Source organism: Saimiri boliviensis, chromosome 7 (assembly GCF_048565385.1).
Source record: "Saimiri boliviensis isolate mSaiBol1 chromosome 7, mSaiBol1.pri, whole genome shotgun sequence".
Taxonomy (NCBI): Eukaryota; Metazoa; Chordata; class Mammalia; order Primates; family Cebidae; genus Saimiri; species Saimiri boliviensis.
Genome location: NC_133455.1, coordinates 46,015,018 through 46,036,665, shown reverse-complemented (window position 1 = coordinate 46,036,665; position 21,648 = coordinate 46,015,018). Strand labels below are relative to the sequence as shown.

Below are 21,648 nucleotides of genomic sequence, written 5' to 3'. Positions count from 1 at the left end.
CCACAAGGTTCACAAAACAGGCCTTACTTACCATCAATACACAAAATGGGAAGATTGAATACTCTTAGAAAGAGGTTTTGTATGATGTGAAACAAAACCAATATGTGCTTACTGTGATGATCTCAGACAATGATAGATGCAGAAGGATTTGGAAGAAGGTAATATGGATAGAAACCAACTTTTTTTTGTGTGTCTTATTGGATAAATTAAAATATGGTTTTATTGAAAGGGAATTTGAGAAAGAAAATTAATTTGCTTAAAGATGGTAAGTTATAACATAAGAATGTCAAGCTGAATTTTGTAAGGCTATTTTCCTGGGAATGTCCAACAAATAATAAGCAAGGAATTTTCATTTATTTCATGCTAGGTTTTATTTTTTTTTATTATTTTTAAATAGAGACAGGTCTCCCTATTTTGCCCAAGCTGGTCACAAACTTCAGGGCTGAAGAGATCCTCCTGCCTTAGTCTCCCAAAGGGCTAGGATTACAGACATAAACCACCACACCTAGACTTATACCAGTTTTTAAAATAAAATATAAATTGCCCATTTACAATACATTTTTTAGAAGCCATAGAGGCAAGTCAGAGTCCTCAATATAGTCTCTTATTTCAAGGAATGACATGTTTATTCCTTCAATTATGAAGCACACTGGAATCCCCAAAATGGCACAAGTGGGAAAAAAAAAACAAACAAAAAAAAAAAAAAAAGACTAGACCGTGTCATCCTTTTAAAGTCTTTCATTTGATTGAAATGCTCTTGATATGAATTGACTGTGTCCCACCCAAATCTCATCTTGAATTCCCACATGTTGTGGGAGGGACCCAGCAAGAGGTAATTGAATCGTGAGGTTAGGCCTTTCTTGTGCTGTTCTTGTGATAAGTCTCATGACATCTGAATGTTTCATAAGAGGGAGTTTCCCTGCACAAGGTATCTCTCTTTACCTGCTGCCATCCATATAAGAAGTGACTTGCTCCTCCTTGCCTTTCACCAGTGTTGTGAGGCTTCCCCAGTTATGTAAAACTGTAAGTCCTTAAAACCTCTTTCTTTTGTAAATTGCCCAGACTTGGGTATGTCTTTACCAGCAGTGTGAAAAATAATACAGTAAATTGGTATCAGTAGAGTAGCCATTGCTGAAAAGATACCCAAAAATGTGGAAGTAGCCTTGGAACTGGGTAACAGACAGAGGTTGGAACAGTTCGAAGGGCTTAGAAGAAGACAGGAAAATGTGGGGAAGTTTGGAACTTCCTAGAGACTTGTTGAATGACTTTGCCCAAAATGCTAATAGCAAAATGTACAATAATATTCAGGCTGTGGTGGTATCAGACAAAAAAGAAGAACTTGTTGGGAACTGGTGCAAAGGTAATTCTTGTTATGTCCTGGAGATTTGTGGAACTTTGAACTTGAGAGAGATGATTTAGAGTATATGGTGAAAGAATTCTTTTTTTTAGATGGAATCTCACTCTGTTGCCCAGGCTGGAGTGAGGTGACACAATCTCAGCTCACTGCAACCTCTGCCTCCCAGGTTCAAGTGATTATCCTATCTCAGCCTCCCAAGTAGCTGGGATTATAGACACATGCCATCAGGCTAATTTTTTTTTATTTTTATTTTTTTTTTTTTTTATATTTTAGTAGAGACAGGGTTTTCACTGTTTTTCCCAGGCTGGTCTCAAACTCCTGACCTCAATCAATCCACCTGCTTTGGTCTCCCAACGTGGTGAGATTACAGGCATGAGCCACCATGCTCTGCCTGGTGGAATAAATTTTTAAAGGAAAAAGCATTCAAGAAGTGGCTTGGGTTCTGTTAAACGCTTTCAGTTTTATAAGAGAAGCAGAGTATAGAAGCTCAGGAAATTTGCAGCCTGATAATGTGATGGAAAAGAAAATCCCAGTTTTAGAGGTGAAATTCAAGGCAGCTACAGAAATTTGCATAAGTAACAAGGGGCCTAACATTAAGCCCCAACCAAGACAATGGAGAAAATATTACAAGGGAATCTCAGAGGTCTCAGTGGAAGCCCCTCCCATCACAAGCCCAGAGGCCTAGGAGGAAAAAGTGATTTCATGAGCCAAGCTCAGGGTCCTGTGCTGTGTGCAGTCTAGAGATTTGGTGCCCTGTGCCCCAGTTGTTCCAGCCATGACTAAAAGAGGCCAAAGTACAGCTTGGATTATGGCTTCAGAGAGTGAAGGCCTCTACTCTTGGAAGCTTCCAACTGGTATAGAGCCTTTGGGAGCACAGAAGTCAAGAATTTGGGTTTGGGAACCTCTGCCTAGATTTCAGAGGATGTATGGAAATGCCTGGCAGTCCAGGCATAAGTTTGCTGCATGGGTGGGGCCTTCAAGGAGAGCAGAAGGGAAATATGGGGTCAGAGCTCTCATAAAGAATCCCTCTGGGACACCATCTAGTGAAGCTCTGAGAAGAGAGACACCATCATCTAGACCCCAGAATGGTAAATCCACTGGCAGCTTAGACTGTGCACCTAGAAAAGACAAACTCAATGCCAGCCCTTGAAAGCAGCAGGGAAGGAGGCTGTACCCTGCAAAACCACAGAGATGAAGCTACTCAAGACCATGGGAACTAACCTCTTGAATCAGCATGACCTGGATATGAGACAGAGAGTCAAAGGAGATTATTTTGGAACTTTAAGATCTGACTGTCTTCCTATATTTTGTACTTGTATGGGGCCTGTAGCCTCTTTGTTTTGGCCAATTTCTCCCACTTAAAATGGCTGTATTTATCCAATGCCAGTCCCCCCATTGTATCTAGGAAGTAACTAACTTGCTTTTGATAGGCAGGACGGACTTACCTTATCTCAGATGAGACATTGGACTGTGGACTTTTGAATTAATGATGAAATGAGTTAACATTTGGGGGACTATCTGTTGGGAAGGCATGATTGGTTTTGAAATGTGAGGAAATGAGATTTGGGAGGTGCCAGAGGCATAATGATATGGATTGGCTGTGTCCCCACCCAATTTCATCTTGAATTCCCACATGTTATGGGAAGGACCCACTGGGAAGTAATCGAATCATGGAGGCAGGTCTTTCTCATCTTGTGATAGTGAATAAGTCTCATGAGATTGAATTGTTTTATAAGAATGAGTTTCCCTGCACAAGGTCTGTCTTAACATAGCCTGCTGCTATCCATGTAAGACATGACTTGCTCCCCCTTGCCTTTCACCATGATTATGAGGCTTCTCCAGTGATTTGGAACTGTAAGTCCATTAAACCCGTTTCTTTTGTAAATTTCCCAGTCTTGGGCATGTGTTTATCTTCAGTGTGAAAATGGACTAGTACCACTCTTCATCATTCATTTTGTATTTCTAACATTTATGCATATTGGTAATAAAATTATCACAATCAGGTCACTTTTGTACTTAGAATTAGAAGTACTAGAAAAAATACTGAAATTTATACACCTAAGAAACATTTATTGTGCCCTAAGCAGATATAGAATATTTTTATTTTATTTGTGTTTTAAACACTTTAATTTTACAAATATATGTATATATTATAAGAGAGGTGGTCCTCTATATTGCCCAGTCTCATCCCAAACTCCTGGCCTCAAGTGATCCTCACACCTTGTCCTCCCAAAGTGCTGAAGTTACAAGGAGGAACCTTTGCTCCCTACCTGAGCATTTAAAAATAAGTATTCCTAACTATAGATTCTGAATCACTAAAGGGACCTTTATAGTCTAATGGAACTAATTATAATCATCCTGAAGAGATAGTTTTCTTGTTTTTTAGATTTGCAGGGAATAAATTTTTAGAATAAAATCCTTGTATACACATAAGAATGTCCTTGTTTTTCAAGTTGAGTCCAGTTCCATTTTTTTCTGACCTTAGTGACAACTAAAAATTATTAATCACTAACCTTGGTAATATTGTCCTTCAAATAAAGGTGATTATGAGATCATTATTTTTAATATGGAATAAATAACACTAATTTATACTGCTATCCCCACAAAAATCTGAAGAACTCATAAGAATTGTCAATAGATATATTAGAAATCTTTTAACTTCACTAGTCACTGAAACATATATATTTCATTGAAAGTGAGATGTCTGTTTTCACTATCAAAATGGCCACCCCTCTTTTTTTTTTTTTTTTTTTTTTTTTGTACATTCATAGTCAATGCCGATAAAGATGTGGTAAATACTCTTGAACTTCTGAGGTGTGCAGTATGATACTATTGTACAAACTTTCTAGTAAGCAATTTCTTTAAAGTTATTCATAATTTTCTCTGGTTCCACTTCAAGGGATATGAGCTGTCTTAAATCAGCTTCCTTAACACATAAATTTTCTTAAATCTGTGTTTGACTTAAATGAGAAATCAAGCCTGAGAAGGAATTTGGGTGCAATAATTTATTGAATCTTGATTTTTTAAATTATGGCTATTCTTGCAAGAGTAAGGTGATATCTCATTGTGGTTTTAATTTGCATCTGGATGTGGTGAAATGGGAACAATTTTACACTGATGGTGGGAATATCTAAACTAGTACAATCACTATGGAAAACAATATGGAAATCCTTAAAGAACTAAAGTAAATCTACCAATCATTCCAGCAATCTCACTACTGGATATCTATCCAAAGGAAACAAGTCATTATATAAGACACATACATATACATGTTTATAGCAGCACAATTAACAATTGGAAATATATGGAACCAACTTAAGTGCCCACCAACCAATGAATGAATAAAGAAAATGTGGTATATATACACCATGGAATACTACTCAGCCATAAGAAAGAATAAAATAATGTCTTTTGTAGCAGCTTGGATAGAGCTTGAGGCCTTATTCTAACTGAAGTATCTCAGGAATTGAAACCCAAATATAATATGTTCTCATTTATAAGTGGGAGCAAAGCTATGAGGATGCAAATGCAAAGAATGATATAATGAACTTTGAGGACTCAGATGGGAAAGACTGGGAGGTGACTGAGTTATAAAAGACTACATATAGGGTACAGCATACACTGCTCAGGTAACAGGTGCACCAACAACTTAGAAATCACCACTAAAGAACATCCATGTAACCAAAATCCACGTGTACCCCAAATAAATTTGAAATACAAATATAAATTAATTTTAAAATAATACTAATAATTTATTGATTCAATGTAGGAAGAGAAACAGTATGGGAATAAAGAAAGAGCCAAAAGTGGGTAAACATTCATCTAAGGTAAAATCTATGCCTGGCTGTCCCAAGTTGCCATCCTAGCTGCCAGTACCAGGAGCTGGGGAAGCACTAAACTTGAACATTAGCAACCAACATATTTACTAGGATATGGGCACATTGGCCCAATAAAGAGAATTCAGTCAGTATACCAAAACATATCTACCACATAGTTTTGGAAATATTCACAAATGCAGACTCAAGATTTTGTTCACAGATTGCCACTACACTGTTGCACTCATTAAAAATTGGTTCTTGGTTCTAATATTTTTTTTTTCTTTTTAATAGTACAACTGTTTTTATTCAGTAGTATAAGATCTCTAGTAATTTGGAATAAAGGATAAATGAAAGAAAAATATAAAAACAAGATAGGCTTTTATCTCAGAAATTTAGTTATTAGGCTTATATTTTAAAATTAAAATTGCTAATATATTAAATTACACAAGAACAGAGAGTTTGTTATGTTTCTTATTTTAGTTATTTTGTATCAGAGCCAGATAAAAAATTTGAATGACTCAGTGTAAAATGAAAATGTGAAACCCCTTGTTAACAATTACTAAAAATTTCAAAACAGCAACAGAAGAGCCATAAACGATGATGACCTTTTAACTGTGGGGACTGTTTAACTGCACAGATCATATGCCCACAAAATCTGTCCTGCCCTGGGAACAGAGAGTACAATTTTAAATGGAAATAATTTCAATTTTGATATGTTGTCATGTGCTAGTGATCATTTCTCATGTTACATAAGTACCTTCATATACAATAAACCCTTTAGATTCTAAATTTTTGTGAGTTTCCTATTTCATTTATTTATTAAATGAAAAGACAATCAGTTCAATGTTGTAATAAAATACACATTTGAAGAATACATAACTTAAAAACATAACATATTTTAAAAATAGCCATATTTTTAAATATTTTTGAAATGTATACATACAGAATTTACTCTTCTTTACCCTGCAACAATAAAATATAATATTCTAACTCAAAAAAATAAAAGGAAGGCATAGGGAGCAATAAAGTATTTTTCCAAAATCAAGATGTTTATCAATTCTCAACCCATGAAGAACACAATCAATTTCTAACCATAAAAAATAAAAAAATATATATTCAGACTGATTATATAAGTCAACAGCAGAAACTCAAAAATTCTGAGGAAATAAATATGCTAGGCTGTGTTTTATCAGCATAGGAGCAATGAGGAGTTTGGGGGATGCTGGAATCTCTTTAATAAGATCCACTTGACAGAGCTTTTGTGCTATCTGATGTCACTGTGACTCATGACAAAACTATTATTTTTGAAAACTGGCTTTTTCTTCAAGCTTGAATCACTAACCTGAGTTTTTAAAAATGTGTTCATCTTCTAGCCACAGCAGAAACAAAATTAATTCTGAAGAAGGTGAGAATCGAGTAGCCAGGGTGCTTAGAGTGTCATGTCAGGTACCAGGAAGGAAAAGCTCCATTGAGTTCATACATAAAAGATAGCTGCCAAATGTAGATAATTTTGCCTCCCCTGGCTCCCTTCTCTAACACAGTCTATATTTTTCTACCACCCAATACCTATTTATTTATAGACATTAAGCCAGAGAAGAAAAGCCATCCTCCCTCTATGAGACTAATAATAAGCATTGATAAATCATTTCATGGATATAAATATTGTTAAAAGGTTAGCATTGTTACGTTTGAGTCTATCTGTAATTGTCTACTGTGTATTCTGAACGTGTCTCTAGATCCAGTTTTGTTTCTCCTTAATTGTTATGGAATTGTTCCACTCAAATACATAAGGCTGAAACACACACACACACACACACACACACACACGCACACACACACAATGCTACTTATTATATTCAGCAATTCCACTTATATTGAAAATAACAGTGTTACTGTTAACTCGTGTCTTCTTATGTATAACAGATGGTTTAAATGATGAGGTTTTTTTTTAGTAGATTTGATATAAAGGTAGTTATGAGACTATAAAACTCCCTCTGTGAGTATTGTTGATTTTGATAAATTGTTTCTTTTTTCTCCCAAGTGACTGTATGTTCAAACAGCTGTTGAACATTCAACCAACAACTATTAGGTTGACCTTATTCTCTGAGGATTTATCATCTTATTCTGAAAATCATCATTCATCTTTTTGGGTTCTCTCATCATGAGGAATGCGTCTGTTATAAATTAATATTATAAAATTAACATTTGTGGAATTATAAGCGCTTATACCTCCATAGTAAATCTATGTATTTTTAATTTTTGGAAGACCATATGCTACAGGAAAGGGTAGTTTTATGAAAATATTGAATAAATGTTTGAAATGTATAGTTATGAAATGCAAAAATATTAGCTAAACTATTTTCTGAGATTTTACAATGTATTAGTAGTTTTATGTGTATGAGTTTATTTTCTTAAAAACTCCTATGAAGTCAGCACAATTATCTCTATTTTAAGGATAAGGAATCTGAGGCTCCAAGAATTTAAGTAACTTTCCCAAAATACCATAGCTTGGAAGTGAAGGAGCAAAGATTTGACTTTAGGCCCCACTGCCTACAGACTTATGTATTACACTATTATGTAGAAACAGATACAAACACACTATTAAATTCAGAGCCCTCTTTAGTTGTTAATTCACATTTTAAACATTTATTAAATTATTGACCTGTGGGGTAAACAGGTATGTTAGAAGCATATTAGAAAATGGTTTACAGATATTAGGCTTTATTACATCATGTGAGTCCTCATGAGCGTTGCAGACATTTCATGTAGGGTGCAACAGCACTAAATTTTATTATTATTTTAATAAAAATTTCATACTAAACTTTTATTAGAAAGTTAAATCTGATAGGCATCCATTGAATGGATAAAGGACATCTATTCCTGTTATGGAAATAGAGAGAACACTTCAGTATTTTTACCAAAATGAAGGTTAGCATTTCACTTTTCTTGTTGGCTTAAGTCTCACCTGCCTCTGTGTGTGGGTTGCGCTTTGAAGACAAGTACGCTAATGCTTTCATGTTATGTTCCTAGTGATGACCCCAGTATTTGACATGTGGTTAATTCACAGTAAATATATAGAAAGCAGGGAGACAGAGAGTGATACCATTTGGTTGTGTCCCCACCCAAATCTCATCTTGAATTGTAGTTTCCATAATTCCCACGTGTTGTGAGAGAGACCCTGTGGTAGTGAATAACTCTCATGAAACCTAATGATTTTATAAGGGGAAACTCCTTTCACTGGACTCTTCATTTGCTCTTTGCCTGCCACCTTGTAAGATGTGCTTTTCAACCTTCCACCATGATTGAGAGGTCTTCCCAGCCACACAAAGAACTGTGAGTCCATTAAACCTCTTTTTCTCTGTAAATTACACAGTCTCCAATATGTCTTTAACAGTAGTTTGAAAATTGAGTAATATAGAGAAGGAGTGAGGAAAGAGGTAAAAGGGGAAAAGGAAGGAGGGAGGGAGAAAGAAAGGAAGGAAGGAAAATAAAGGAAGAAAGGAGAGAAGAAAGATGTAAAGAGAATAAGAGATATTATTTAAGAAGATATTAAAACAATAACAGCTGTTACTGAGGAGTTAGAAAAAGACTGAAACAACAAATGAACATAAACTTTTCTTAAGTTTACCTCATAACATAAAGCATATTTCAGAATTAATTAGAAGGTGTCATAATTCCACCATGTCACATGGAAACCTATGTTTAAATCAAACTTTGTATAACTATATATGGTAATTCTAAATAGTCTTTTACTTTTAAAGGTGGGTAATAATATATCAATAAAACTAATCTATTCAGGCATGTTTACCCACACATAAAATCTTTTAAACAGCGTTTCAAAAATCTGAATTTCAGGTATGACAGCTAATTGTCTTTTCTATTACGTAAAGATACTTTATTCTACATTTTTTTTTCTTAAACTACTATACCAAGAAAACAAAAACAAAAACCAAGCATGCTAAAAAGCAGGAGTTGCAATTCTTGTCTCTTATAAAATAGACTTTAAACCAACAAAGAACAAAAGAGACAAAGAAGGACTTTAAATAGAAATGATACAGGTTTGAGGTGATGAATACCCTAAATGCCCTAACTTGATTATTATACACTGTATGCATGTATTAAAATATCACATGTACCCCATAAGTATATACCACTATTATGCATCAATAAAAAGTCTGAAAGAATTAAAAAAAAAAAATCACAGTAAAGGCTTTTCTTGGAGAGGGAGTGGCAATGGCTGATGGGTGAGGAACATAAGGGAATATTCTGGCTGTTGGTAATGCGCTGTTTCTTGATCTGAGTGCGGATTATACTGTTATTTGAGGTTTGTGCAAACCACCAAACTATATGTTTTTCTGTATGTATATTATACTTGGATAACAAGTTTAAACTTTGAGAAAGCCAATCTTGTTCCATCTTATGGTATGTGCAAACATCAAAGCATAATCACAGAAAAATAAAATTTCATACCCAAGATTCAATTTCAAATCTGACAGATTTCTACACTTAGGCTCTTAAGCATTATTCTTGTATACATTTCTTTTTCTAAGCAATATTTTCTATACAGATATCTAATGAAGTCCACTACTTTTATTTTGTCACTACATATACTTTAGCCTTATTTGGTGTCTTAGGTCTACGTCAGTTTTAGATTATTATTATTCTTGTGTATGAATGGTTAAAGTTTAGTAATCACGTTACCTAAATTTTAGAAGGGAAAATATTGGTCTTTTACAAAAATGTACTTTAAATCAAGTAGTGTTGATGTGTTTCTAAAAAGGAAAGAGCAAACAAAACTAGAAATGGTGTTATTATTTGCTTCAATTTATGCACCTGAAATTAGTTAATCTACCTATAATGTAAGTTCCGTTGTTTCAGGCAGATAACTATATCATATGTTGGTTACTGTGTTTTGTAGTTGTTGTGAAAAATTGTCCCACTGGTTTTCCAAATGATACAGTAAATTGCCAATTAATTGCAAAAATTGTTTATAAACCATCAGTTATCCCATAAAAGAGGCATGTATAAATATTTAACAGGACAAGCTATTAATTTACTATTAATTAAAACTAATTCATGCCAAATGAATAAGAAAGAAACCATTTTGTTGGAAAACATGCAGTGTAATTTTACTTTATATATTAACTACTGCCTCTGCTTCATAAATTGGCTCTACCTAATATATTTTTTTTATTCCTTTCAGTGGTGCTCATTAATCTTCGAAAGCAAATGTGACAAAATATAAATCATCTCATCTTATTTAGTATCTTGCCCTTGCAAAAAAGAAAGTAACACTAAAATGAAAAGCAGTTGTAAATAGGTAAATGTACTGGCACACCAGATCTATTCAGCTCTACAGTTCCTTTCCCTTCTGAAAAATGAAGGGGCTAAACTCATCTAGAAGTTATTAATAGTTTACCAATTGATTCATATGTCATTGCACTATACAAAGTTTGTAGAAAGGAGAAAAATGGATTTAATCTCTTTGAATGCTCTATGCAACAAATGTCCTATTCCTCTGATAAGTGGTAGCTGTCACCTGATGACAGACACATACCTTATAATAGGGAGATGCCAGTTACCAAGTGAAAGATAATGTTTCATATATTTGAAAGTTAAGTTGAGACTAAGATAAGGCACGAGTTTACCTGGGCTTCCAGTATAAACAGAAATATGCCAATATTGGGAGTTGAGTATCCCCTACCCTTTAAATATTCAGTTGATTCTTCTTACCTTCTAGCACTGTATACTACACACTAAGCTGTTATCATTGTACTAATGATAGATTTGCTCTAAGTAATACAAATTTGCTCTAACCCAATTATTGTTTCTCCTGGTTTGTGACAACCATCATTTGAAACTGACCTCAGAATGGGAAAAAAAATGAGACATTTTTACACAAGAATACATTCATACATTCATATAGAAGAATAATAATTTTAAAAAAAACATTTGATTAAATGTTTTGCTCTCTTTTTGGCCAGTGGACTTCCTCTGCCTTAGAGCACAATTTTTTTAAAAAGAGAGATAAAAAAGAAAAACTTCTAAGTATAATTATTACAAAAATTGCTCAGAAAGACAAACATAGAGAAAATTAACAAATTACAATAAACTACACAGAATTGATTCTTAAATGCCTCACATATGAATATAAATTTAATAAAATTTGAAAAAATAGAAATGTCATGTCAAAAATTTAAAACATTGATACTATAAGCAAGAATTTTGTATTAAAGCTTAGTTTTCCCTCACTTTTAAAACTAACCCCTTTGTTCCTTTTCCATGACTAACAGTTCTGATATTATTTCCTTTCTGAATTGTAGGTTGCCTTGAAATTATCTTCAAAATTTTGAAGCTGATTATACTTTCAGAAATAGATAGCATATTTTGTTAGTCTCAATTAGTGATTTTTTCTGGATAAGTATTTCAAAAGGCTAAAATACTAAGTTGTGAGGTTAAATAACCTCACATGAGAGAAAATAAAACTCATCTCTTGGAAAGTCATTAATTTATAGAAGTGTTTTTATTGAAACAATATACGTTAACATGAAAAATCAGCTGAAGCATGAAATAAGAGGGAAAAAGGTGCAAGAAGTAAGCATTCATGGGGAGCCTCAACAAATCCATAACTTAATGGAAACTTAATTTTCTATACTTACATATGTATGGGTAGCATGAATATTTGATTATTTTGCAAACAGCATTCAATTCTAGAATGTTCTTGTTTCAATACTGTTTCTACTTCACAGTTTATTATTACGGAATTTGATATAATATTTTGGTTAAGTAAGAAAAGTTTATACTATCTTTTCTAGGTTTCTTTTCCCCTACTATTCTTTCTGCAAATTTATGTTAACCAGTTATTTTAATCAGGAGGAATTTTGTCCCCAGAAGACATTTGGCAATGTCTCTAGACATTTTGAGTGATCATATTTGAGGGTGGAAAGGTTGTATTCTCTATTGAATCAAGCCAGTGATGCTGTTAAACAGCCTACAATGAACAGGCAAGCCCCACACAACAAAATTGTCTGGATTTAAATGCCAATACACCATTGCTGAGAAACCCTGATCTAAACCGTGATAGTACAATAAACTCTGTAACTGATCCATTTTTTGTTTTTTCTGGAAAAAAAAATAGTTCTCAATATTTCAATAGTTCTTGTTTTGGTTACCTACTTTGGTATAAAAGCTCCAAACAGTAGCTTAAAACATTAGCAATCAATTATTTTGTTCATGAACTCAGCAGTTGAGTATGCTTAGCAAGTCAGTGTCTCACCTGTGTCTCTCATGCGGTAGCAGTCATACAATGTCTGAGGATGGGGTTATCTTAAAAGCCCTATCCCTTGCATAGACACAGCCTGGGCTAGAAATAATTAAACTAATTCTGAAACAGTAGGGGCTGCATGGACGTATCCTTTCTGTATATTTTTTCTTTATCGTTCTCTCTACATCAGGGGTCCCTAATCCCCTGACTATGGACCAATACTGGTCTGTGGGCTGTTAGGAACCAGGCTGCACAGCAGAAGGTGAGCATCAGGCAAGGGAGCATTACCACCTAAGCTTCACCTCCTGTCAGATCAACTGGGCATTAGATTCTTACAGGAGCAAGAGCCTTACATAAGGGATCTAGGTTGCATGCTCCTTATGAGAATCTAATGCCTGTTTATCTGAGGTGAGACCAGTTTCATTCCAAAACCATCTGTCTCCCACCCCATCCATGGAATAATTATCTTCTATGAAACTCCTCCCTGGTGCCAAAGGGGTTGGGGACTACAATTCTACATGGTGGCCTCAAGGTAGCTGAGTTTCTTTACATGAGGGTTATTCTCTTAAAAAGATGATGTCCCCAGAAAGACTGGCAGAAGTTGAATAAATTTTTCTCTAAAGTTGCACAGTATTTTTTCTACCATATTCTGTTTTTCAAGGCAGTCACAATATCCTGTTCAGGTTCAAGGAAAGTTAACATAGCTCCCACCTCTTAAATGAATGAAGATCATCAAATAACTTCAGGGCACAGTTTACCTTCATAACACAAGTACTTATAATATTACCACATGCAAAACACACTCCCTTTCAAGACTTTCAAGTGTCTCGTACATTGCAGCATCACACTCAGGTTTGAGGTTTCAGTATTCTGTTATCTGAATCAGATCCATCCACATAAGAAGCTCTGTGCCTGTGGTTCTTTCAGTACAGCTCCTTCAGTGCTGTTCCTCTTGATGTGAAGACCTATGACCTAAAGAGACAAGTCATCTGCCCACCATATAGCCAACATACATTGATGGCTCACATATAGAACTGATACAATTTCATTCTAAATAGGTAAAATGGAGGCAATCAGAGTCACTGATTCATAGCAATTCTGAAATCCAACTGAGTACATGTTGCCAGTTTCTTTATGATGGCTCAGTCTTACTGCTTGAGAATGATTCATTAGAGCCCTTTGGTCTGCCTTCTGGATCTTGATTCTGTTGTCTGAATCATCCTTCCTTTCTCATAAGAAATGATTGGTGTTTGTAGCTGAGCGTTCTCAGCTAGCTTTTTGCTCATGGAAATCCTGAAATTCAACTTCCTTTTAAATGTTATACTGTCCCTTTTCTTACAGATCTAACTGATAAAAGTTTGTTGTTGTTGTTGTTGTTGTTGTTTTAATTATGTAGGTTTTTGATGAATTAATGTGTAATTCTTTCTATTAGAAAAAATATACTCACAGATCTCGAGGATATTGTGGGGAAAGCCATTAAATATATTAGATCTCCTATTACTTTACAGAGATTATTTGTGAAGAACAACCTTGGCATCACTAAGAGGCTTTTGGACTCTTTGAAAGAGTCTATAAAACTTAACCTTAGGTCTTTTGGGATCCTTAACAGAGGCTCATCTTGAATTTGATCTTGGATTATAAAATGTGTCTTAATTTAAAAATGTTTTGCAAATGAGAGAGCCTCAGACTGAAAAATAGTATGGAAGTGGTTGGGTGGGGATAAAGAACAAAGGAAATCCTGATTTCTTTTCATTTTCTCTAAATATGATTTAAGATTAAATATATCCTTTACCAACTTTCTTGCTTTGTTATATCTCTACATGGCATACTCAGGGTTGCTGGATTTCTTGGTAGCTAACATCTCCCAAATCAAGTGTTCCAAGAGAGACATACGGAAGCTGCATGATCTTTTATAATGTAGTCTTAAAGTTATGCAATATCAAGTATTCTGCAATGTATTCATTGAAACAGTCCTACAAAGCCCTCAGGTTCAAGTTACTGCACACAAACTTGACCTCCTGTTGGGAAAGAGAGTCAAAGAACTGGTGACATTTAAAACTACTACAATGTCCTATATGTTATTTTAAAGTACTTCCCCAATTAGGTTTTTTTTAATATTAATATCTATATCATCTTTTCATCATTCAAGTTTTCCCCATCATGATCTAGCTTCTTACTACTCTTTTTAAAGTCTGACTCAATCATCCATCCAAAATGTATTAGTGATGGCTTATCTGTGTCAGGAGCAATAAGAAAAAAAAAACACAGGACATGGTTTATGACCTTAAGGCACTTATTAGTTAATTGAGGAAAATTCTAAAATATGAAACACAATTCTAGAATATCAACTGATATAATAGCATGTTAAAAATGAAATTTGGTCTTAGTCATTATAAAATAGAGGGCTTATTTATAGAAATTCAAGTAGATAATTAAAATGAATTCCCTCTTCACATCAAGGATACATGGTGGTTGAGAGTTTGGAAATAATAAACCATAATATTTAAGGAAGATGTCCTTAGAGCTGATTAGTAAATTGTATACTCTGCTCTTCCCCATACCTCACTTATATATTCAACATCAAAACATGGAGGGTAAAATTAATCCAAATGTAGTGAGAGAAACTTTGACCAGTTAAGAATCTGATATGTGTTTGCAGAAGGGTATGGGGCCAGTGTAGAATTGTTATTGACTCATGCTTGAAAAAGCCAAATGGGAAACAGAGAAGATGGCAGGTGCAAAATAATCAGTTTTGCCCTCAAGATGAATCAATCGTGCAAGAATGTGATGCACCATATGTGGATCTAGCAGGAAGCACACTGGCCTGTAATCATTTAGAAAATAATCTTTTCCAAAAGAATAACCTTGCAGGATCTGAAGATTTTAGTCAATGCTGTAGGTGCATTATGTCACCATTTGAGGGTTAATTAGAAGAAACACAATTAAGAGAAACCCTGCCTATAAAAGGGAGGGGGAGTCTGAGAAATTTGAGACACCAAATGCACCATAAGAAAAATAAGTAGACTAGAGCAATTCATCTGGCTCAGAAGCTTGAATTCATGTTTAAAATGTTCTTAGCCACATTCCTCTCTTCTCTCCCCTATCTTGACCATAGATTTAGAAGAATCTTTGGCTTTCAAGTTTAGTATGGACTGGGGAGCTAGGAAAGAGTGAAGAATAATGTCTCTGCCTTACACTACAAAGTACCTTAGTGAGAAAGAGAAAAACATGTAACTTCAAATTAGGTTCAGAATTTGTTTAATCTATGGGATGGATTATTCAAATTTTACTGAATTGGGACTGTTTTTGCCTTAAAATGGCCATAAGCTTTCGATAACATAAGAGTGAACAACAACAACAAAAAATGAGGTTTGCCAGGTGGTCCAAACTGGGTCCCTGATTGTTTAAGTGTATTCTATTTATGTAGTACACCATGGTTCAATGAAATCTAATACTGTATATTTTAAAGGAGTATATTCAAATCTATGATTGTGATATTTGATGTGGGTAGAATAGTTAGCCCAGATGTTATTAATCTCATGTCATGATAGAACTTTGGATAATATTTATTTCCCTGATATTGCTAAATCACCCCATATGTCAAGCTCTTACATCCTACATTAAGCAAATATCAACATAAATAACAAGGACAGTAAATAGAAGAATGTTATGGCTGGGTGAGCACTTTAGCACTTCGCAGTCATCTTTTAGTAATGGTTCTGTTCTCCCACCAGTGATCTCAAGATCTAGAGAAATGAGGGTGACAGCAGGAGGGAGGGCACTGTTAACTATGCATGACAGGAAGCAAGCAGGGAGCTAACTGAAAGAGGGAACTGTGGCATTGCTACAGGCCAGAGAGCACTGTAAGCATGCATCTTTTTCCAAGGATCTTAAAGGACAGAGTAAAATAGAGCCAGTGTCCTTACAGCACTTTAGCATCTGAAGTTGAGGATCATCTTGTAGATGCCAACAAAAGATTGCAAATTTATAATTCTGTTGTAGGATCTTTTCTTGAAAATTAGCTAACTTGCTGAAAAAGTAAATACACACACATTGTAAACAAACATTTATTGAACTGCTTTATTTCCCCCAGCTTAATACATTTTGTGAACACATAGCTTACTACCAAGACCACCTCAAAGAATAACCTGGAAGTCCCAAAGTATCACATCCCACCAAGTCAATAGCTTTTTAATGGATTTATCAAGAGTCAACTCTAAAATAATAACAGAACTTGTTTAAAAAAAGAATATATTGGCTTTTGTTACTAAAGAAGTCTACATCTCTATTCATATCTCAGCATTGCTTTACTCTGCTCCCTCCAAGTAGCAAAAAAAAAACAAAAGCAGTGACCTGATTTAGTTTATTCACACACCTCAAAAATTAACTCCAGGTCAAATGAGGATCCCTCATTCTGGTTTTGGAGGTTATCAAGGGATGGAAACTGGGGCCCTTACTAATTGGTATACATAAAATTATCTGAGGTATTTTAGTGGGGAGAATATAGTATTCATATGGAGAATATATTTCCAATATATGGTATTCATAGGGAGAATACCATATTCTGATGCTAAACCCAGGTGTTGTCCCATTAATTATTTGGGCTTCTTGAGAAGAATATAGAGATATATGTGTAATACTGGGGTTGGATTCATGTTCAAATTTATACAATTATTTTATACACTGATAGCCGTATCACAAAATGTTTATTCAGTTATTGTTATATCAGTTGACTAGCAAAGTTGTCTCTGATTACTCTGAATTTTAAGAACATCAATCAACTAATATTGCTAGTTTCATCACTGGACCTCAGAAATATATAAATAAATATTTACAATGTATGATTTCCTACATAAATTCCCTAAGCCACTGTGGATGTTATGGAAATGAAAGTTCTATCTTAGACAGGAAACATTGGTTAAGATAATGTATTAGTTTTCTAGGGCGCCAAAACATAGTTCCACAAATTGATTGGCTAAGAACATCAGAAGTTTATTGTCTGACAATTCTGGAGGCTAGAAGTTTGAAATCAAGATGTCCCTTTGAAGGCTCCAGGAAAGGATCTATTTCAGGCCTGTCTCCTGGTTTTAGTAGCCTCAGGGGCTCTCTGGCTGTAGTTGGGCATCTTCTTGCTGCGTTTCTTCACATTGTCTTCCCTCTGCATGAGTCTGAATGTCTGAATTTCTGTTTTTAATAAGTACCTGTTATATTGGGTCAGGGATCACTCTAGTGACCCCATTTTAACTTGAATACCTCTGTAAAGACACTGTTTTCAAATAAGGTCATGTTCTATGGCATTGGGGAACTAAATACATGAGTTTGGGGAGGATATAAGTCAACCCCTTACAAAGAGTCTCCTTTTCCTTATCATTTTTTTTCCTAACAGTTTAATTTTTAAAATATTCCAATTAAAATGGTCAAATGTTATGATAATGCTTTTTAGTTCTAGGGAGGTTGTAATACAAATAAAGTGTAACAACTGCCTTAAAGTTCATTGGTAAATATTCAGGAAGCATGTAATTAAATTGTTCCTCTCTGAAAAGATTTCAGAAATTGTGTATGTGTAAGTCTTTTCTTGTTTAGATAAAATTAAAATAGATTTGTTCCATACAATACCCATGCATTATAAATTTACCTTTTATAACATACTGAAAAACTCCAAACTTGTATAAACATACATTGTCATGGCTTTTTACCATTTATATAATTTTAAGTACAAAATGTTGCCATTATGATTTAAAATGAATACTTCTTTATTAATTATGGTTCAAAATCATTTATGGCAAATGAGCACCCCAACACTCAATCATTCTTTTAAATTCTTGACTTCTAGATGCATACAACTATCTTTATCACCTCCTCAGAACTGTTGTTCCTCCCCATTATGTAATGCTTTAATGATGCAATTGGTCTTTGATAAAATTACAGACATCTTTACCAATTTTCTGAAACTAATTTTTGTTCAATATCAAGTGTTTCAAAAACTGGATCATCTAATGCTTTCAGTGTGTTGATATTACTTGCAGAGCCATCTTTTGGGACCCCCACCTCTCTGGCCTACCACATTATATTAATTATTTAAACAGCAGCATTATGTATAGGTTGTTTATAAAAAATCTTTTCACTAAAAATAACTGTCAATAAATGCCTGAGTATCTACCTAATACATGCAGTTTCGTTAGTTCATTTGTGTGACATTCAAAATAAAAATAAGATATGTTATGTTTGAAAGATAGCCTTCAATTATAGTGAAGTGTCATGTTAAATGTCAATGTAAGTTATTTATTAAATTACTGAAAGCTTAAAAATTATTGCTATCTCCTGAACTTATTCTACCTATCTAACTGTAACTTTTCATCAGTTGTCCAACATTTTCCCAACATCGCTGCACCCAACCCAGCCCAGCCTCTAGTAACCACCATGCTACTCTATACTTCTGTGTTGAAAGCAGATGTTAAGTGTTCTTATCACAAAATGATAACTATATGAGGTAATGCATTTTTAACTAGCTAGATTCAACCATTTCACAATGTATAAGTACCTTGAAATATCACATTGTACATAATACATAAAACTTTATCCCTTTAAAATAATCATCACTTGAGTTTAATATGATCTCTCACAGTTATTAATAGCTTAACAGCTAATGTTTTAAAAGTCAAAATATCTGAATATAATGGAATTGCCTACTACTTGATTTGCTTTGTTACATGCTGTAAAAGAAGAGACTTTAATAGAGGAATTTACTTCCTTAGAAGCTAGAGTACACTAGATTTTCCTCATTTTCTCCATTTTTTAATGACCGAGAAACTATGTGAAATTGTTACTTAATTGGTTCTGTTAGTTACGTGCCAGTTCTCTGAACTCAATGAAGAATATCACATCCTTATCCTTAAACAACTTGGGTATAAGTGACAATGATTTTGAGTCAGACCAGACCAGATTAAAGACTCCACAAGAAATTGGAAAATACAGAGGCTAAATCATCAGCACCCCGACACACTGTGTGCGTGTGCATGTAGAGATGGAGTCTTGCCCAGTTGCCCAGGTTGGTGTGCAGTGGCATGATCTCGGCTCACGGCCATCTCTGCCTTCCAGATTCTAGTGATTCTCCTGCCTCAGCCTCCCGGGTAGCTGGGACTACAGGCACACGTAGCCATGCCCGGCAAATTTCTTGTGTAATTTAGTAGAGAAGGGGTTTCACAGTTTTGCCTAGGCTGATCTTTAACTCCTGAACTCAGGCAATCCACCCGCCTTGGCCTCCCAGAGTGCTAGGGTTACAGGAGTTAGCCACTGCGCCCAGCCCAGCGCCCCATTTTTATTCTATATAAAACCATGCTGTTGTCACACCTATGATTAAAATAGGGTAGACACAAATTACGACTTTACAGTAAGATGCTGAAGAATTCTGGCTTTTCAAACAACCTTTCCAAATATGGAAAAGATTCTAAGTTGCATTATGGTTGCATTTCTCCTAGACTATGAGGAATTAATTTGCTGCTTTACCTCTGTGAATAAATATAACAGAATACTTATGAATATTAGAAAAAATATATAATCACACTTAAAATCCTTCACAGTCGAATGTCCAGTGTTTAAAGATTATGGATCCTTTCCCATTGAAACTGGAGCTCCTTGAAATGCTCATCTCAAAAATTCAGATAATTACAACAGAAACAACATCTATCACTTGACAAAAGAAAATTTAAAACATTGGAAATTTGAGCAGATTATGTCATAAATATAACTATGTCTTCCTTTTAACATTTTAGAATAATTTTATTAAATTAGGTCATAAGGAAGTCACATGAATCCACATTATCTTTATTTCTTACAACAAATGTATCTCTAACCTAAGGGAAAAATTTATAGAGATGGAATGTCAATATGCAAGTGAAAGGTCAAATAGAGATCCAAAAATGTAAATTGCTCACTTGAATAACATTGCTGTACAAATCTGTGGTTCACAATATGATATTACCTAATGTATTTTATATGCCTAAACTCCTTCTGATTCACTGGCTTCAAGAAATGTGTCCATTTACATTAAGCAACAATGGTTGATTTTTTTTTTTTTTTTTTTACTGGACAAAGGGAACTATACAATCTAAATATTTCTTCTTTTGCCATACATTGTAGCAACACAACCTTGTTTAGAGTACAGCTGTAGTGAATTATTAATTGGGTGTTTGTTAATATGTGCACATTCCTTTCCAGTATTTTTTGTTCTGTTCTTGTTTGTGTTTAATATGTATAATATGTACAAAACATCAAATTGAATTTTATTGTAATTAAATAAAATGTGGTAGTTACATATAAAGATACATAATTTACCACCTATATTGGTGATTATAGCTAATTTTTGACAATTAAAAATTAATGTGAAAACATGCAGTTGTTGCTTAAAAACATGTATGGTTTTAGATATTATAGCAAAAATATTTCTATACAGAACTGTTTCAGTATACCTAAAAGTCTGCAGAGGACTAAAAAGTATATTTCCCATTTGAAGTAAAATGCTATGGCTTTTATAAACTAAGATATGAATTATATTTTAACCCACTCTGAGTTAAACATATTGAAAGGCTCCATTATAGTCACATCTTCAAATGTGCATTTTCTTCATTCTCATCTATGTTGAACCCTGAACAAATGATTTTTATCTTTCATATTGTTAAATCCAAATTATTCTACCTTAGTAGACACTGAGTGTTTAAAGCAAATAAAGTCTCAACATATAAAACTTGATGTGCAGTTTCAAAATTGTATATAGTACTTACCCATCCAAGTAGAATGTAACAGCAGCTGAGAAGCTGTCAAGGAGAAAAATGCCAGAAGGATTAATAAATCATATTGCTATAACATGATGATGAGAATTATAAACAGCTATGCAAAAATTAGGTCACTAGCAGTCAGATGATTGGCTTCTCTTACTGGTGGTAGTACAGGAGTGTATAATCTTTTGTTATGCCCTGGTAAGTAGCTGGCAAGCTTGCAATATATAAATATTATTTAAAGATATTATGATTGGCTCGAATCCAGAAAATGTTCTCAGATTTACCGTTAGCTACCAGAGATCTTAAATATTGCTGGAGATGATTGAAGCAGCAAAGGAAAGCTGAATGTTAAAAACAAAAAAGATACTAATAGTAAAAAAGTTGAGAGGATTATTAGGCAATGTTGCATGTATATTTAAGGATAGAAAAATT

The 21,648-nt window shown here is 34.2% G+C and overlaps 1 protein-coding gene across 6 annotated transcripts in view; it reads right to left on the bottom strand.

Moving 5' to 3' along the window:
* The window catches only part of MGAT4C (MGAT4 family member C), an 852,077-nt gene that overhangs the window by 703,437 nt on the left and 126,992 nt on the right, over window positions 1–21,648 (bottom strand). For all 6 annotated transcript variants that reach the window (XM_074402455.1, XM_074402457.1, XM_074402456.1 and 3 more), the window contains exon 2: window positions 21,220–21,252. The gene's annotated coding sequence lies outside the window, so the exon portion shown is untranslated. The remainder of the gene's footprint in view (window positions 1–21,219; window positions 21,253–21,648) is intronic.